Consider the following 15,018-nt stretch of genomic DNA (forward strand, 5'->3'; position numbering starts at 1 on the left):
AAAAAAAACTATTTCATGCAGCCAACTGAAAGTTGGCTGCATGAAAGCCCACTAGAGGGCGCTCCTAATCCGCACTTCTGATCGCTCATCACGGCCCTTCTTGTTTTGCTTTCCTCGTCGCCATGGCGGCGAGCGGAGTGACGTCATGGACGTCATCCGCCTCCGATCCAGCCCTTAGCGCTGGCCGGAACTGTTTGGTCCGGCTGCGCTGGGCTCGGGCGGCTGGGGGGACCCTCTTTCGCCGCTGCACGCGGCGCATCGCTGCGCTGCGGCGGCGAACAGGTAGCACACGCGGCTGGCAAAGTGCCGGCTGCGTGTGCTCCTTTTTATTTCGTTTAAACCGGCCCAGCAGGGCCTGAGCGGCACCCTCCGGCGTCTCTGGACGAGCTCAGCTCGTCCAGAACGCTCAGCAGGTTAAAGTCTCCCATTAAGAGTAAAGGGCCCTCCAGAAGTGGATAAAGTTTCCCCATAAGATCTGTTAATATAGCTATATTAAAGGGAGGAGGGATATATACTGATGCAATCACAAATGGTCGCCCATCAATCTGACATTTTATTATGAGAAAAAGAGAGAACGCCAAGAGCAAAATATAGTGTAGTATGTACTGGTAATGTATAATTGGAAGAGTAATAATATTCATTTAATACTCACAAACCAGGGTTACCAAGTAGACAACCATTGTCAAAGCAGGTGGGGAGATTGTCCTGACCCCACTCAGGATTAAAAAGTCGCTCTCTGTAGTAGAAGAAAGAAGGGTACAACCCTCCACCAAGGGTGGACTTGATGTAGATAATAGGATAACAGAGGCGCCAACAGGATAAAAAAAAACACTAAATGAACTTAAAAACCCATCTTGGTAATAGAGGAGGCAGTGGTGGAATCACCTCCTACAAGCAGAACACATGACTGTGGATTTTCAGTCAAAACAATTTTATTGGATACAACTTTATTTGGAGTATCCAATATAATTGTTTTGACTGAAAATCCACAGTCGTGTGTTCTGTTTGGAGGAGGTGAGTCCACCACTGTCTCCTCTATTACCAAGATGGGTTTTTAAGTTCTTTTATTATGACAAAAGTTCCCTTTATTATCTACCCTGACCTCCATTACCTTGCCTGAGAAAGATTTGGCAACCAAAATTGCTGTACCTTTAGAGAAGGAGGAATAGTGAGCTAGGTAATAGTTTGCTATCCACGGTTTCTTGAGCACTACCCCTTTAGCACCAACCAAATGGGCAGACAAATAATTTGTGGTGAAAGCTTACGAATATGATCAAATACTAATTTCCTCTTTATTGGATTATTCATTCCTCGAATGTTCCAGGAAAGGAGTTTACGTAACGTCATTTTTGAGGGGTAAAAAAAATGAAACACCAGGATCTGCTCATTTTTCCTCTGCTCAATATGATAGTACGGCAATTCAGGTGTTTAACGACTGCGTTTCCGGATTGAAAAACATACAGACAAAACATAACTCAAAACTAAAAAACCCTACAAACCCTAACCCACCCTACCCCCTGTCTTAAACCGCAGAAGGGCCTTGAACCCTTAACTATATGAAAAGCGGGGTAACAATAATTGATCGCTATGTTTCTGGCTCAGCTAAAAAGATCATATATTTAATTCCTGTGACCCCAATCAGCTCAGGCTGCTAGTGTAACAGACTAGTTATAGCCAGTAGGCAGCATTTAAATGTACAATCAGCAATAAGTGTATGAGTGCAAGAAAGAAAGCACCCTCCTCCTACCTTAGAGGCACATATTCTTATATAAATGAAACTTTAACAAGGTATAGTAGCATGGCAATATAAACATTGGCCACAAGAGGGCATTATCATCATACAAAAATAAGTGCAAATGAAAGTGAGCTATCAGCTAGAAGTAAACACAGAGAAAATTGACAGACAGTCTTATAATAACAGCAGTTTAACTAAAATCTTCAACTCATAAAAGGCTTTAAAGTAAACGTAAATGCAAAGTCACCGAAGGTACAGGGGCCCACATAGTACATGTAATCCTTGAGTATGTGATAAACTGCCCTGCAAAAGGAAAAACGGTTATATACATATGCCGAGATGCAGTGTGGCTATCAGCCACTTCAGAGAAACGGTAATATTTCCATGTGTTGCAATATAGAGACTGCAGAGAGCAAACAAAATGTTAATCCATCATCTCAGGTAAAAGTTTTTTCCCTTTTTCAGCTAGGATAGGGACAGGTTTTCCCTGGCTTTCCATCCATGTGACAGCCTCAGATGGTGCAGCAAAGAAAAGAGAGTTTCATTTTGGTATTGGACCCGAAGTTTTACAGGGAACACCATGGCATATATGATTTGTTTAGCCCGCTTTCACTGCCATGTAAGTGGCGCGTAATCTTTGAACCTCAGAGAAAAAGTCCTGATAGAGGGATATGGTGGAGCCGTTAAATTCCAGATCTGGGGCTACGCTAGCTTTCCGCAGGATTTCAAGTTTGTCTCTATCAGGCTCGGACTGAGCCACCGAACTGCCGATTTTTACATCGGTAGGCCCCGGCCGTCCCGCCTCCTGGGGGCCCCAGTGCTGAGGAGGGGGGCACAGCGCAGGAAGGGGGGAAATTGGGCACAGAGCAGCGGGGAGGGTAGGAAGCCTCCCCCCCTTTCCTCACCTAGGGCCCCCCTTCCGCCCTCCCCCCCTCTAGAATTGCAGCCAGCCAGCGGCAGCAGCGAGGAATAGCTTACCGAGTAAGATCGATAGCTCTGTGTGCCGCTGGTCTGGTCTTCTGCACTGCACTGTCCAATCACGCTCTCGCAGTACTTCATGTGAGAGCGTGATTGGACAGTGCAGTGCAGGAGACCAGACCAGCAGTGGCACGCAGAGCTCTCTGATCCCAGTAAGTGATTCCCGCTCGCTGCCGCTGCAATTCTGGAGGGGGGAGCGCGGAAGGGGGGTGCCCAATTTCCCCCCTTCCAAGTTGCGGGGAACTTAGACCTGGCTCTCTGCCTAACCTAACTGGGGGGAGTGCGAAAGGGGGGCTCTAGGTGAGGGGGGGGAGGCTCCCCCCCCTCCTCGCCGAACTGTGCCCACTGCCCCCATTCCAGCATGGGGGCCCCCACTAACTGGGGACCTGCCTTTGTGGGGATATCTGCTGCCAATCTAATTGCATTTTGTGGGGATATCTGCTGCCAATCTAATTGCAATTTGTGGGGATATCTGCCGCCAAACTGATTGCATTTTGTGGGGATATCTGCTTGTGGGGAGGAGAAGGAGAGGGGGGCAGGCCCCAGGTTGAAACTTCCTTGGTGGGCCCTTAGTGTCCCAGTCTGACCCTGGTCTCTATAGTTTAGAAACTTCGCTACCATAGGCCTAGGAGTGGCACCAGGTTTTGGGGGATCACCAGGAACTCTGTGCGCTCGCTCAATAGAGAAGGTATGTGATAACGCCATGTTAGGAATTGCATGTTTCAGCCATTCTTCTAGAAAAGTTTCAGGGGAGTTGCCTTCTGATTTTTCAGGGAACCCGACAAAGTGAAGATTGGATCTGCGTGATCTATTCTCTAAGTCATCTAGTTTGAGAGTGTGCTGATCAGTGATCTTATGAGCGTTAGCTTGTGCAGCTTGTAGTGGCTTAACAGTGCCCTCTAAATCAGGGGTCCCCAACCACCGGTCCGTGGCCCACTGCTGGTCTATGGGACGTTTGCATTTGGGCTGCGGGACTGTCCTCTTGCGCGCACCCCCCCCCCCCCCCGCGCTGCTGTTACCTTAGCCAGCGGCCGCTTAATCTATATTCCCCTCTCATGTCCATGTAGCAGCGCGCCCCGGCTGCTATGTGAAGAGGCAGGAAGCAGGGCAGCGGCTTCCTGTAGCGGCGATGTGTATCGCCATTACTATGGAAACCACTCTCTCCTGCTTCTTGCCTCCTCACACAGCAGCTGCGGGGTGTGCTGCTACAGGACATGAGAGGGGAATATAGATTAAGCGGCCGCCGGCTAAGGTAACAGCATCCGGAGGGGCACTATACTACCCATACTAGGGCGCTATACTGGGCACTATACTAGCTATACTGGGCACTATACTAGCCATATGAAAAGTTTGTGTGGTATGGGCGCTCCTCTATTACCAGGCCAATACTGTTTGTCAAAGACTATGGTAACTCCACCCTAGTGGATCGCTATACACGTTGGGGGTATCACCTCCCTAAAAAAGAGTAGTAGTTGTAGTGTGTACAGCGCTTCCACTATGTGGCACACAACAACGAGTAACCATACAGCCCTATATCACACAGATACCAACACACACTGTATATTGAATATCCAGCACAGAGTCCCGTATCTATAATGGCGTGCAGCATATAACTATCACAAAGTCCAGTTGTCCATAATAATCGTAGTCCACTCCACAAATGATTGCAAACAGACTTTCAGATATAGGAACAGTTCCACCATTAATAGTTATACTCTCACCGATGTGCAGGGGCTGATAACATAAATACCAGCAAACTCGCTTGATTATTACTCCAAGTAGCCGCTTTCCTTACAGACTTCACCCTATTTATCACTCAGAAAAAAGGGAAAGGGAAAGCACATTGCGTAATCCAGTTTGACAAAACTGTCACATATCTCCCTTCACCAGTGAGGGCCTGAATTAGCGTAAACACCCTCCGTGTGCGTACCAACACATGCAGTCCTCGCCACCAAGTGAATAAGTAAACGCTCACCAGATTTGTTGGCTGACAGTTCTCAGACCAGCAACTGCGCTTTAGGTATCATTCACTTGTGTCAGCTATTTCTTCCTTAAAGAACTCAGAGAAGAAACTTCCATAGCGTAATCCCATTTAATATAATTCATAAAAAGATAAAATTGCACTCACATGTATAAAAAAAAAAGATATGCGCATATCATATATACAGTAAAACGTCCTGATCCGCTTCTCTGACATCTGCGTCTCAACTGCCGTCGCGCCTGAGGCCACGCGCAAGGCGTTCCGTGCAAGGCGATCCTCTGGGTCTCCCTCCGGGCATACTTCTCTCTGGTAAGGGGTGCTTTATGATACACATTTCATTAATCCAATCATTTGCACATTGCACTTTTTCAGGACACTATTTTTTCCTCATGTATATTGAAGACGATTTTTTCATGCATTGCACTTAGCACTTTTTCTTGTCACTTTCGATAGGTTCTACAGGATAGGCTGTGGAGCATTTAGCAATAAGTGTTGTCTTTTATCTTTGCACAGTTAAAAGTTTTTTTTCACAATTATTTATTTCACAGTGTTTGGGAAGACTATAGGAGAGGTGTCTCTGCTTTACACGCACATTGATTCACATACTCTGTGTGTATGCGTGCGCCCGCATTTTTAGGTGGGGACGCAGGCATGCACACAGGTAGATTCTAGTCACAATTGCACTTTAGTATTCATTGGAGTATATATACTATGGTTAGCTCTGTATTGGGAACTAGTATATTTTGTGGCACTTTGCTATGCCAGGGAGATTTGATGAATTATTTAATGCTGGTGTAATTTATCTGATTTCAATACCAGTGGGAGACAGTACCAATTATAATTGGCACGTACCAGAGGAGTAGTTTTAATTGTTTTTATAACTGGTTTGTTTATCAATAAAGGATTTATGATTTTTTTCATTGAGATCTGAGTTGTTATTGGAATTATGTCTTTTGTGGCCTAGATAGTTCTTTTCTTTTCTTTTGTGTGTATGGTTCCTTATTTAAGACCTGGGCATGAATCTTAACGTATAGATTTATAATATGAGGTTCTTTCTTGTGTTGTATAGTTATATGCTGCACGCCATTATAGATACGGGACTCTGTGCTGGATATTCAATATACAGTGTGTGTTGGTATCTGTGTGATATAGGGCTGTATGGTTACTCGTTGTTCTGTGCCACATAGTGGGAGCGCTGTACACACTACAACTACTACTATACTAGCCATACTGGGCACTATACTAGCTATACTGGGGCATTACCTACCCATACTGGGCACTATATTAGCTATACTGGGCACTATACTAGCTATACTGGGACTATACTAGCTATACTGGCCACTATACTAGCTATACTGGGCACTATACTAGCTATACTGGGGCACTACCTACCCATAATGGGACTATACTAGCTATACTGGGGCACTATGCTAGCTATTCTGGGGTAACTATACTAGCCATACTGGGGCAACTATGGTAGCTATGCTGCGCCCGTAACACCCGCAGCGGTCCCCGGAAAAAAAATTTGGTCAGAAAGTGGTCCCCGGGCTGGAAAAGGTTGGGGACCCCTGCTCTAAATCACTGATGCTCCTGTCAGATTCTGCTGCTCTTTCACATAGGTTTCTCAAGTCAGCTTTTACTAGAGATAGATCTGATTGCAGATTGTCCAGCCTTGTAGTTACAGTAACTTGTATGGCTTTAATGGCTTCTAGAAGTTCAGATCTAGTGGGTTCCCCCTCCTCCATGTCGACTCCTCCACACTGGATGCCTGTACTTGCTTGCCCTTAGTCTGCTTGTTTTTGCCCCTTTGTTGTTTAGGAACTAAGTCCTTACTCACAGTTTGTCCCCCTCTGGTGCGTGAACTGATTGCTGTCTCCTCCGTGTTTGTCTCAGGAGCTGTTGGAGAAGCGCTGTTCTCTGCCACTGGTTCAGTGAGCTGGGAAGGCGCCATCTTGCCCTGCACCATGTGCGTATTTGGCCAGCTTCTCTGCCACCTCAGCGGCTCTGTCAGGGCCCGTTTTTGTCATGCCTGGGGTCGGAAGAGAGCTGGTGGTGTCTGCTTCCAGCTGGTGTGCTTCGGTTGCGCTGATGTTGCCAAGGGAGGCCAGGATGTGTCAGGATACGAGCTGAACCGGAGGAGCAGGGGTGAGACACGTCTTCACTCGCTCATAGCTGACCACGCCCCTCAGTAAGGACACTTTTAGAACCCTTTCAGCCCCTTCCACATTCCTGGGAGTTCTGGTTCACCATGAGCTTGCTGGGCAATCTGTAACTTTTGATGTTTCAAGTCTTACCCCATATAGCTGTATTAATCCATGCTATGCAGTGATGAGAATCAATTAATCCCAAACAGTAGTATGCATGTTGGATTAATTTGGTTCTGTAATATTAACAAAGGGATGATTTGCATATTTAGCAGTGATGCACTGTGGGACATCTAAAATGCTCATTCCAACCTGAAAAATTGCAAATACCTTCTGTTTTAAGAAGACAAAATTCTGTTCTAAATAGGAAGAGGGCCATAAATGACCCATTTACCTATTTATTTGGAAAGGCCAAGGACATCTGGGGAGGGTGTCTTTTTATTAAAGGAAGCTCCTAAACGTGTGGGGTAGTTACCAACACCTTTTAGGCAGCAAAATGGGGATGAGCCCCTTGTCTTTTACATGATCAAAGGCTTTGAGAGAAGGAGGAAAGATTTCTGCCCTCTTGTTGCAGACTTCTCTCCATGTCATGGACCACCTAGGGTGGTATTGTTGAGGTGTTGGGAGCTCCATGATGTCTGGCTCTGGTTTTCTGGCAATACCAGCCAGTGAGTGGGACAAGGAAATAAAAAAAAAAAAAAAAAAAGCTTGGGGAAGTGTGTCTGTATGGGGGAATTGCTACATTTTTGTTTACTTTAAATAAAAAGTTAGAAAAATAAATGAAAGATGGGGCAGAAAGCTTCAATTTGCGATGAGCAATATGTTTTATCACCTAGGTTAAGCAGGTGACAAGTTTTCTACTCATCTGCTCTCATTTTTTACGTAAAAAAAATGTCGCCCACATCAAAGTTTACTAGTTGAATCAGAGAGAAAGAATTTGGGATTCGGAAACGTCCAAATTAATTATTTTGCGTACTTGCAGGAAAGCTAATATTTGTTCAGCAGTGCATTGTTAATTCGGTGATGCGATTTGAACATTGCATGATTTCGACAGTAATTTTATAAACTGAAACAGGCCCTAGAAAAGATCTTGCAGTGTTTAACAACAGCATGTAAGGATCACTGGGCCTGTCAGGATGAAGGATGGATTTACAGTGGTGCATTACATAAAGCACGTGTTAAAATGTGTGTGAACTGCAATGGAAACTGGACATAGATGTTAATTCAGAGCCTGCATGCAGCGAGTTATAATAACAGGATCCGTTACAATGCAGTACTGTGAATTGTATGGGCAGTGAGTTGACATATGCAGTGTGAAAGCACCCTTACCTACAGCCAAGATTTCTTACAACAACTCAGTCTGTGATCAGTCTCACACCACTACTTTTTTTTTTTTTTAAAGGTTTTTTATTTTCAAAAAGAGAGAAGAAACATAGAAAGTATACATTACAGAGATCATAGAACATTATACATGAGATAAGGCATGAACATACATACGTTTGCAATCTCTCACAATGGATATAATTCATAAAGCATTGAAAACAGCTGACTTTACTGAGCACTTACCAAAATGTCCATTCATAAAAGCAGTTACCGCATGAAAAGTTGAAATTCCTGAGCAGTGAGGTAAATTACCGACTTGTGCGGTAATTAACTTAACACGTCAGTAAATGTCAATTCATAAAGATTAGAGCAGGCAGTAATGGCACGGAAACAAACCACCTGCTTTGAAGAAGTGATAAGAGAGCGATAAGAGCAAAGTTAAAGGAGACTCACAAGCAGAAGCAGTGAGATCTCCCCCAGGCAGCAGCAGTGAGAGCAGAACAAACAAGGCTTCCCCTAAATACCTTGGGCTGTGTTAACCTCTTGGGTTCCTGCTTTTAAGATGTGTATTTCACATCAGAGAGCCTGCCTTGTGTAAAGTTTCTTGAAGTTCTTCTACGCTGTGGCAATTAAATAGATTGTTAAGAAAGAATAATAGACAAATGCAGAGCAGATTCAGGGCAAGCAGAGGCAGTATAACAAAACATGCACATCTAAAGGGATGTTGGGGATGCCTCTGTCTCTGCACGAAGCAGGAATGTAACAAAACCCTCTTCTCATGTTACCTACATTTGGGCTTCAGTCAAACACCACACTTCTATCGCAGCTGTGAAAAGGTTTATAGTTTAGCACACAAATGTCTAAAATACCGAATGGGGTATTTTCCTGACCAGATTTTTTTTTTTTTTTACCGCACAGCCTTTTATGAATGATAGCCGAAGTAACAGCATGTAACTTGGAGCAGCTAACCAGCACAGCCCCAGCTAACTAGAAAAATTAGGGGATTGCATGTACAAAAGCTTACTGGGAAATGCTTATAAGAAAATATTTACAGCCTAAAAGGTCACTACATTGTAACACAGGGCCAACCAAAAGGTCAGGACAGCATGTCTCCATATAATGTCAGAGTAACCTGAGGGAAACCCTTGGGCCTATTAGGGATAATACACCAAGGTACCCTATACCATCAGAAAGGTACATAAAGAACACAAGTGGCCGTCCAGCCGAAATTAGATTTATTAACCACTTCCCGACCGTCGTATAGACAATTGGCGGCCGGGAAGAGGACCCCGCAAGGACCGCCGTATTGACAAATGGCGGTGGTCCTTGTAGGGGCATGGGCGGCGCGATCGCGTCATTCGTGACGCGATCGGCCGCCGGGGACTGGCTCCGCCCACCTCGCGCTGTAACCCGCCGGCCGTTCGTAAACGCCGGCGGGTTACTAGCACCCGGATCGCCGCATACAAAGTGCATAATACACTTTGTAATGTTTACAAAGTGTATTATACAGGCTGCCTCCTGCCCTGGTGGTCCCAATGTCCGAGGGACCACCAGGGCAGGCTGCAGCCACCCTATGTTGCACCCAAGCACACTGATTTCCCCTCCCCTGCCCCAGATCGCCCACAGCACCCCTCAGCCCCCCCTGCCCACCCCCCAGACCCCTGTTTGCACCCAATCACCCCCCTAATCACCCATCAATCATTACCTGTCACTATCTGTCAACGCTATTTTTTTTTATCCCCCCCCTGCCCCCTCCTGATCACCCCTCCACCCCTCAGATTCTCCCCAGACCCCCCCCCCCTGTATGTATCTATCCCCCTGATCACCTGTCAATCACCCAGTCACTGCCACCCATCAATCAGCCCCTAACCTGCCCCTTGCGGGCAATCTGATCACCCACCCACACCAATAGATCGCCCGCAGATCCGACGTCCGATCACCTCCCAAGTGCAGTGTTTACATCTGTTCTCTACCCTAAACACCCACCAATTACCCATCAATCACCCATCAATCACCCCCTATCACCACCTGTCACTGTTACCCATCAGATCAGACCCTAATCTGCCCCTTGCGGGCACTCAATCACCCGCCTACACGCTCAGATTGCCTCAGACCCCCCCCTTATCAATTCGCCAGTGCAATATTTACATCTGTTCTTCCCTGTAATAACCCACGGATCACCTGTCAATCACCCGTCAATCACCCCCTGTCACTGCCACCCATCAATCACCCCCTGTCACTGCCACCCATCAATCAACCAACCCCTAACCTGCCCCTTGCGGGCAATCTGATCACCCACCCCCACCAATAGATCGCCCGCAGATCTGACGTCCGATCACCTCCCAAGTGCAGTGTTTACATCTGTTCTCTACCCTAATCACCCACTAATTACCCATCAATCACCCCCTGTCACTGCTACCTATCAGATTAGACCCCTATCTGCCCCTAGGGCACTCAATCACCCGCCCACACCCTTAGAACGCCCTCAGACCCCAGCCCTGATCACCTCGCCAGTGCATTGCTTGCATCTATTCCCCCCTCTAATCACACCTTGAGACACCCATCAGTCACCCCCTAGCACACCTACCCATCAGATCAGGCCCTAATTTGCCCCGTGTGGGCTCCTGATCACTCGGCCAAACCCTCAGACCCCCTTCCGATCACTTCCTGAGTGCATTGATTGCATCTATTTTCCACTCTAACCACCCCCTGAGACACCCATCAATCACCTCCTGTCACCCCCCTAGCACTCCTATCCATTAGATCAGGCCCAATACAACCTGTCATCTAAAAGGCCACCCTGCTTATGACCGGTTCCACAAAATTCGCCCCCTCATAGACCACCTGTCATCAAAATTTGCAGATGCTTATACCCCTGAACAGTCATTTTGAGACATTTGGTTTCCAGACTACTTACGGTTTTAGGCCCGTAAAATGCCAGGGCGGTATAGGAACCCCACAAGTGACCCCATTTTAGAAAAAAGACACCCCAAGGTATTCTGTTAGGTGTATGACGAGTTCATAGAAGATTTTATTTTTTGTCAAAAGTTAGCGGAAATTGATTTTTATTTTTTTTTTCACAAAGTGTCATTTTTCACTAACTTGTGACAAAAAATAAAATCTTCTATGAACTCGCCATACACCTAACGGAATACCTTGGGGTGTCTTCTTTCTAAAATGGGGTCACTTGTGGGGTTCCTATACTGCCCTGGCATTTTAGGGGACCTAAACTGTGAGGAGTAGTCTAGAAAACAAATGCCTCAAAATGACCTGTGAATAGGACGTTGGGCCCCTTAGCGCACCTAGGCTGCAAAAAAGTGTCACACATGTGGTACCGCCGTACTCAGGAAAAGTAGTATAATCTGTTTTGGGGTGTATTTTTACACATACCCATGCTGGGTGGGAGAAATCTCTCTGTAAATGGACAATTGTGTGTAAAAAAAAAAAATCAAACAATTGTCATTTACAGAGATATTTCTCCCACCCAGCATGGGTATGTGTAAAAATACACCCCAAAACTCCTTATACTACTTCTCCTGAGTACGGCGGTACCACATGTGTGGCACTTTTTTTACACCCTAAGTACGCTAAGGGGCCCAAAGTCCAATGAGTACTTTTAGGATTTCACAGGTCATTTTGCGACATTTGGTTTCAAGACTACTCCTCACGGTTTAGGGCCCCTAAAATTCCAGGGCAGTATAGGAACCAGGGCTGTGGAGTCGGAGTCGTGCAATTTTGGGTGCCCGGAGTCGGAGTCGGGAAAAAATGCACCGACTCTGACTCCTAATGAATTTGTAACTGTAATTAAAATAGAAGATATGATAAAATGTTCTATTTCTCAGATAATAGTCATTAAAAGTAATGTATATATACAGTATAAATACAGTAATAGCTGTGCTTAGTCCACAAAAATGAAATAAACCAATCAAAATTAGTTACTTGTGCTGCTTTAACCACCCTGGCGTTCTATTAAGATCGCCAGGGCAGCTGCGGGAGGGTTTTTTTTTAATAAAAAAAAAAACGATTTCATGCAGCCAACTGAAAGTTGGCTGCATGAAAGCCCACTAGAGGGCGCTCCTAACCCATATTTCTGATCGCCTCCGGCGATCCGCAGTAACAAGGAAGGCCGCAATGAGCGGCCTTCCTTGTTTCGTTTTGCTCGTCGCCATGGCGACGAGCGGAGTGACGTCATGGACGTCAGCCGACGTCCTGACGTCAGCCGCCTCCGATCCAGCCCTCAGCGCTGGCCGGAACTGTTTGTTCCGGCTGCGCAGGGCTCGGGCGGCTGGGGGGACCCTCTTTCGCCGCTGCACGCGGCGGATCGCCGCGCTGCAGCGGCGATCGGGCAGCACACGCGGCTGGCAAAGTGCCGGCTGCGTGTGCTGCTTTTTACAGCGAGCAAATCGGCCCAGCAGGGCCTGAGCGGCAGCCACCGGCGGTGATGGACGAGCTGAGCTCGTCCATACCGCTAAAGTGGTTTTTAATAAAGCAGTCCCCGTATTTTTAAGGTCAGATATACATATCTGATTGTGACTGTATATATGATGTGTACACAGGAATCTCTTATATATACTAAATAACATCTATGCTGTAAGTATAAAGCCTGATGTGTAGCCGTGTCACTAATAGAGATGGTCAATGAGGTGGAAATAATTCTGCATTGATGCTGATTTATGCAAATGTATGCACTCCCTTTGCTGATGAAATCAAATAATTTGATATGTTATTAAAATTTGGTTTGGTGACTACAAATTAAAGGGTAACTGAGACGGATAAAAAGTAAAGTTTTATACATACCTGGGTCTTCCTCCAGCCCCCTTCAGGCTAATCAGTCCCTCGCTGTCCTCCACCACCCGGATCTTCTGCTATGAGTCCTGGTAATTCAGCCAGTCAGCGCTGTCCAGCCGCATGCCGCTCCCACAGCCAGGAACATTCTGCACCTGCGCAATAGTGCTGCACAGGTGTAGTATGCTCCTGGCGGCGGAGTGTGTGCATGCGCACTACGCCTGACTGGCTCAAGTACCTGGACTCATAGCAGAAGATCCAGGTGGTGGAGGAGGACAACGAGGGACTGATTATCCTGAAGGCGGCTGGAGGAAGCCCCAGGTATGTATAAAACTTTAATTTAATCTGTCTCAGGTTTACTTTGTTACACAGTAGTACTATACTCTACATATGCACTCCCCACAGAGCTGCAGGGAATCCACTGAGAATGTTGTGCACATTGAACACAGAGGCGTTGTCTGTTTACAATCTCCTTCTTCCCCTGCAGAGTACCTGCACATCATTCTTACATGTACCCACACTTACATTGCCTAGGGCCTGATAGATGTTCTTTGTTCCGGTTTGTACCCTTTACAAGTACTCTTACCAAGGACTAGTTTTAGTCTAAAAGGAATAAATATAGTAGTCTACATATCCTTCTCACTTCAGTTGTCTTGTAAAATTCCTAAGCGTTGGCAGTTAAGAGACGAATTTCATGTTACATACTTTTAATCAACAAAATTGTAATATGCAAATTAGAGGAGTCGGAGTCGGTGGAATCCTAAACTGAGGAGTCGGAGGATTTTTGGACCGACTCCACAGCCCTGATAGGAACCCCACAAATGACCCCATTCTAGAAAGAAGACACCCAAAGGTATTCCGTTAGGAGTATGGTGAGTTCATAGAAGATTTTATTTTTTGTCACAAGTTAGCGGAAAATGACACTTTTTTTTCACAAACAATTAAAATCAATTTCCGCTAACTTGTGACAAAAAATAAAATCTTCTATGAACTCACCATACTCCTAACGGAATACCTTGGGGTGTCTTCCTTCTAAAATGAGGTCATTAGTGGGGTTCCTATACTGCCCTGGCATTTTAGGGGCCCTAAACCATGAGGAGTAGTCTTGAAACCAATGTGAGGAGTAGTCTTGAAACAATGTGTTTTGGGGTGTATTTTTACACATACCCATGCTGGGTGGGAGAAATACCTCTGTAAATGACAATCTTTTGATTTTTTTTTCATTTTTTACACACAATTGTCTATTTACAGAGTTATTTCTCCCACCCAGCATGGGTATGGTTAAAAATACACCCCAAAACACATTGTACTACTTCTCCCGAGTACGGCGATACCACATGTGTGGCACTTTTTTGCACCCTAACTGCGCTAAGGGGCCCAAAGTCCAATGAGTACCTTCAGGATTTCACAGGTCATTTTAAGAAATTTTGTTTCAAGACTACTCCTCACGGTTTAGGGCCCCTAAAATGCCAGGACAGTATAGGAACCCCACTAATGACCTCATTTTAGAAAGAAGACACCCCAAGATATTCTGTTAGTAGTACGGTGAGTTCATAGAAGATTTTATTTTTTGTCACAAGTTAGCGGAAATTGATTTTTATTGGTTTTTTTCACAAAGTGTCTTTTTCCGTTAACTTGTGACAAAAAAATAAAATCTTCTATGAACTCACCATACTCCTAACGGAATACCTTGGGGTGTCTTCTTTCTAAAATGGGGTCATTTGTGGGGTTCCTATACTGTCCTGGCATTTTAGGGGCCCTAAACCATGAGGAGTAGTCTTGAAACGAAATTTCTCAAAATGATCTGTGAAATCCTAAAGGTACTCATTGGACTTTGGGCCCCTTAGTCGGTTAGGGTGCAAAAAAGTGCCACACATGTGGTATCGCCGTACTCGGGAGAAGTAGTACAATGTGTTTTGGGGTGTATTTTTACACATACCCATGCTGGGTGGGAGAAATCTCTCTGTAAATGGACAATTGTGTGTAAAAAAAAAATGAAAAAAAATTGTCATTTACAGTGATATTTCTCCCACCCAGCATCGGTATGTGTAAAAATACAACCCAAAACACAT

At 45.5% G+C, this 15,018-nt stretch overlaps 1 protein-coding gene across 1 annotated transcript in view; it reads left to right on the forward strand.

Moving 5' to 3' along the window:
* The first annotated feature begins 2,107 nt into the window (after positions 1–2,107).
* Positions 2,108–15,018, forward strand: part of GOLGA4 (golgin A4) — a 227,626-nt gene continuing 214,715 nt past the window's right edge. The window contains 1 exon segment of the mRNA XM_068236570.1: positions 2,108–2,176. The gene's annotated coding sequence lies outside the window, so the exon portion shown is untranslated.

The sequence above is a fragment of the Hyperolius riggenbachi genome, chromosome 5, assembly GCF_040937935.1.
Source record: "Hyperolius riggenbachi isolate aHypRig1 chromosome 5, aHypRig1.pri, whole genome shotgun sequence".
In the NCBI taxonomy this organism is placed as follows: domain Eukaryota; kingdom Metazoa; phylum Chordata; class Amphibia; order Anura; family Hyperoliidae; genus Hyperolius; species Hyperolius riggenbachi.